The sequence below is a fragment of the Scleropages formosus genome, chromosome 12 (assembly GCF_900964775.1).
Source record: "Scleropages formosus chromosome 12, fSclFor1.1, whole genome shotgun sequence".
Taxonomy (NCBI): Eukaryota; Metazoa; Chordata; class Actinopteri; order Osteoglossiformes; family Osteoglossidae; genus Scleropages; species Scleropages formosus.
This window is the reverse complement of record NC_041817.1, coordinates 12,295,508-12,300,471: the sequence shown is the minus strand read 5'-3', so window position 1 is coordinate 12,300,471 and position 4,964 is coordinate 12,295,508. Positions and strand designations below refer to the sequence as shown.

Genomic DNA, 4,964 nt, shown 5'->3' with positions numbered 1-4,964 from the left:
TCACCCATGTCAGTGAATATTTATGCATAGGCTCTATATGGAGATGGTCAATTTATCTGTTAAGGTTTCTTAGTAACTAAAATGCTAATCAAGTATCTTGCTAATGCAGCCTTCTTAGAGAAGGAAGTGGGGGGGTTTTTCCCCCTCACATTTACAGTAGTTTACATTCTGTCTTGAGCAATATCAGACTGATAGTGACAGCTTATATTAAAACAAATCAAACTATATTGTTCACTGCCTCATTGTTTGCCTGTTACCTTTTTCAAAGCTTTAAATATGTAGCAGAATTGAAAGGACCTCCTTGTGCTGGAGAAGGTGTTTGACCAAGCTTCCTATTTAACATCCTGAGCAGATTGGGCTTTAGCCCAAATTTCCTGAGGTGTGTGCATATGCTCTACACTGAGATAGGTAGCCCAATTACCATCAACGGCCCCCTCAGCAGTTGGGTGACCCAGCTTAGTGGAGTGAGGCAGGGCTGTCCACTCTCCCTGCTCCTCTGTGTTCTTGACATCAAGCCACTGGCAGCCACTATTCGCGCCCAGCTGGGGAGTGAACCTCGTCAAGTCACTTCTTGAGTATTTTGGGAGCTGGAAAAATGGCCAGGACTGCATCGGAGACTTTTCCTGATACGACAATCCTCTCAAGGTATTGGGTATCAACTTCCTTTTGAAAGGTGCTGCCAGGGTCAATTGGGAAGAACTCTTGGCCAAAGCCAAATGGAAAAATGGGATTGTGGAAGACCAGATCTCTCTCCTTGACAGGAAAAATTCTGCAATGAAGTTGGACATTCTCTGCCTGTCTTTCTACCTTCTACAGGTATACACCTTGCCCCACGTGATGCAGAGAGGTCTTAGAAAAGATATTTTTGATCTCATCTGGGGGTACAGGTATCAGCATGTGAGGAGGGAGGGATGTGCCCGACGTTCCTCTTAAACTGGATTGTCTTTTCCTTTCCTGGCTATGTAACCGACTGGCAACTCTAATCGAGCTTCCCCACGAGTATTTTGTGCGTCTTTGGTCAGCGCTTCTGATGCGCTAGCTGGTGAAGTCCTGGCCCAACACAGGGCTGAATGCTGAGACACGGCCCGTTCATTATAGCCATACTGTAAAGTGGAACAAGACCATTGTGGCCAGAGTCAAGGCAGAGACCTCAAACACAGGGCCTTATACAAGGCCCTGGTCGAGAGGAGAGGAACTCAAGTTCCTTTAGGACTCAAGGAAGACATGGGGGGCCAGGATTCAGCCAAAGGGCTAAACCACCATCTGCAAGACTTGAACTGGCGTTGTTTACAAAGTTGCTGGTCAACATGGTCCTGTACAGGCACAAACTGACCCACTCTGCCCACGACTTCAGTGTGACAAGAGCGAAACTCTCGCGTATACCTTTTGGGGATGCAAAAAGACCTTTAGAAACATACCCCTAGGAGAACCTGAGAGAGGAGGAGGATGAGATCCCCCCCCTCCCCCCAACAGGTCAGATTCAAGGCATTTGACCCATGCTAACAGTTTAATTTCCCACAGGTACATCTTATGTAAGAACCTGTGTGGTCTTAATCAATTGAGACATAATGAAATGTTTGGAATGTGAGAAATTAGGGGGTGATTGGTAGTGTAGTAGTTAGAGCTGCTGACTTTGGATTGAAAGGTCACAGGTTTTGATCCCCACCTCAGGCTGCAGGACCCTTGAGCAAGGTACTTACCCTAAATTGCTTTAGTAAAAATTACCCAGTTGTACAAATGGGTAAGGAATTGTAGGTAGGTTAAAATTGGAAGTCACTTTAGAGAAAAGCCTCAGTTCAATGAATAAATGTAAATATTACATATGAAACATTTCCACTGAAGGGGTGGTGGAGTGGGTAGTGCTGATTCTTAACACCATCTTGACTGTGTAGTGAAACATGGGTTTGAATCCTAGTTGGTCTTTGGCAAATGTTTCTATAAACTCCAACAGAAGTTGAAGTTCCTGCTTATTTGCAGGGAAATTGGGAACCACTGTGTATGTCTTCAATATTATACTGTTTTCTTTATTGATTGGAAGAAAACTTTACATCCTCTTATGTTACAATGAAAATAACTATGCAGTTTCTTAATTTACAAGTGCAAAAAGTATACCCAAAAATATTTACATATATGTGAATTTACTTTCATTTTTCTGCAGGGTTGCCTATAGGTGGAATTTGTAACCAGTTTTCCCCCCCATCTATTCATCTAGCTGACACTTCTCCCAAGTGATTTACACTAAGGTATTTACCCATTTGTAGAGTGGGGTAATTTTACTGGAGCAATTGGGGGTAAGTACCTTGCTCAAGGGGCAGGGCTCAAACCTGTGACCTTTAGAACCAAAGGCAGCAGCTTGAACCCCTATGCTACCAGCTGTCCTCCCGTTACATTTAAAGAAAAGCTGCAGAACACATTCTACTTCCTTTATTTTGGATCATTTAATTTTTCATAATTGTTAAAATCCTGGATCCAGTACATCTCAACTGTTGTATATACTTCTGGGTTATCAAAAACTGAAAGTGTGTTCTATGGTGTGATAAATCTGATAGGATACATTTGAAATATGTCTAACACTAAATGGAAAAACATTTGTTTCCTCAAGCAACCCTAATACTGAACAGCAAGTGATCATTCCACCCCATAGAGAAGGCTCTATTGCTTCCCACTAAACAGTATTCATTCTTCTTGCACATTACACACTATATCCGAATCACATTACTTTAAAGTTTTTACTACATATCTAAATCACTTCATTCTTTACATTAAGGGTCTTAATGTTATGTATTATCACCAACTGATAGTAAGTTACCACTGCCTCAGAGATTACATTTAATTTAGCAGCCCCCCCCCCCCCCCCACAAGTGTACAACTCAGAAGTGCATTACAGCAAAGAAAGGGGAGCTATAGATTACTGCTTGGAGTTGTATTATTTTTACTATTGTCTGTTTACATTTGTGTATTTGTAATTCATCATGTGGACTATATTTGCTGCGGGGGGTGGTACTAGCCTGGTGTTGCACCTGAAGGGACACCACAGTATTTCCTTTCTGCTGTGCACCTGTGTGAAATAATACACGTAAAATGAAAAAGACAACGTTAAACTCTCCGAAGTCCCCGAAGCGAAGAAAAAATTGCTTTCAGAACGACTTGCCTTCTCTCCAATAGGGGGCGTGCTGCTTACATGTATGAATAGTAATTATTACTCGTGTTTCTTTGACAAAACAAAAGCATAGCAGATACTAACCAAAAATAAGCCATTTACTTTCATATTCCCTTACTCAATCTTTCTGAATTCTTAAAATTAAATTTACATGAGGGTATGGGAAAATAAACCTGATACTCTGTGTACTGCTGTTCGAAGAATACTTGTTTATTTTTGGGGTTTTAAAAGTTGTTTCTTGATGTTCTTTACTTTTTTTTTTTTTTTTTTTTTTTTTTTTTTTTTTTTTTTTTGCGCGTGAAAAGCCCACAACTTCCATTACACACCAGGTAACGCGTTCTAAGCAGTAACCCTCCAGAAAGAGTTCTCAAAATCAAATGTGTAACTTTCTGTAAAAGTTAACACTCGATCTGAATCGTGATTCAGATCAGTTCTGAAGGATTTCTCAACTTTTTTTTTTTTTTTTTTTTTTTTTTAAAAAAAAACTTGTCACACATGAGCAGCCCGGAAAAACATTGTAACCCGTGAGCCTGTTAATGGTTAAAGAGGATCAATAAATAGAGTAAAACAACAAACCCATCAGACACGGGGGGGGGGGCTGGAGAACCAAGGCGGGAAAACAATTCGTTTCAACGAACCGCTCGTCCCCCCCCGGTGCCGCTGCCGGCGTCGGTCGGCAGTTCGCTGGACTGAGGATCAGAGACGCGTCGTGGAAAATAACTTCATCGTTACAGGAAGCCTGGATTCAAGGATCTTCGAGTATTGCAGACAGAAAGCTCTCGTTTAAGGAGAAAGCTTTCTTTTATACTCCAGCAATTAATGGAAGTTGAAAGCAAAAGTGACCCTTTTCGCTCTACGTCCTCATCATGTTAACGTCCGTAGACCGAGTTCGTTTTCTCCAAATACTGCCTGCTCTCGTTTCTCCGGACTCTTCGTACAACTTCAGCCTGTTGAGTAGTTAATAAAGTGCAAACATCACGTGAAACAGCTTCGAGTGCGATATGCGATAAACATATTAAATCTAAAATCTTCAACAGACATTAATTACGGTATATCAGCGTGGGCGTAACAATAAGGCGCAAACAAGGGACTCGTTCTTTCCGGTTTTTCCACTCTAATTTGTGTTTAACTTCAATGCATTACTAGTATATTTTTTGAACCCGCTGTACCTTCACGCATCTTATGCGCCGTTAACTCAACGTTAACTGACAAGAGAGCCTAATAATTGTACCAGTTACAAAAACCAAGCGAAGGACCATACCTGTTCACCACTGACATCGCCGTCGTCTTCGTAATTTTGCCTTTTTCGTTTCCTTAACAATAAAAAGCGAAAGAATTTTAAAACATGAACAAAAGCTACTTTTTTTTGCGTACATTTTTAATTAGCATTTAATGAGCTCACCGAAGTAAGTGGAGCGCACAGCAGATCCCCACAATGACACAAATTCCCCCAACCGCAGCAGGGAGGACATAATACAAGATAATTTCCTTTGTGTTTCTCTCTGACTGAGAAACACTGTCAGCAGCACCTGCACAACAAAGCATTTCTGTAACACTTCACATACTGTCTGTACATTCAGCCTGCAGGATCTTCACATCACCTTTATTATAAATCCTGCATCCGTCATCGTTCGAAAGGATCGGAAATGTTGAACATACAGGGTTACTGAGAAGAGCCCAACAAAAGAAGTAAATGACAGATCATTATTAATAATAGCCCATCGCTCACACTTTCGAGATAATAATTCACAGCTGAAGTGCTAAATCAGCTTTGGAGGACTGTGTTACCAGTTTTTAATACTTG

General features: G+C 41.2%; 1 long non-coding RNA gene across 1 annotated transcript; it reads right to left on the bottom strand.

Annotated features, from left to right (window-relative positions):
* Positions 1-3,826: 3,826 nt before the first annotated feature.
* On the bottom strand, positions 3,827-4,685 carry LOC108929506 (uncharacterized). Its single transcript, XR_001965763.2, has 3 exons — positions 4,563-4,685; positions 4,422-4,473; positions 3,827-4,107 (listed from the first exon to the last, which is right to left on the bottom strand). It is a non-coding gene; the product is annotated as an uncharacterized LOC108929506 (long non-coding RNA).
* Positions 4,686-4,964: the final 279 nt, after the last annotated feature.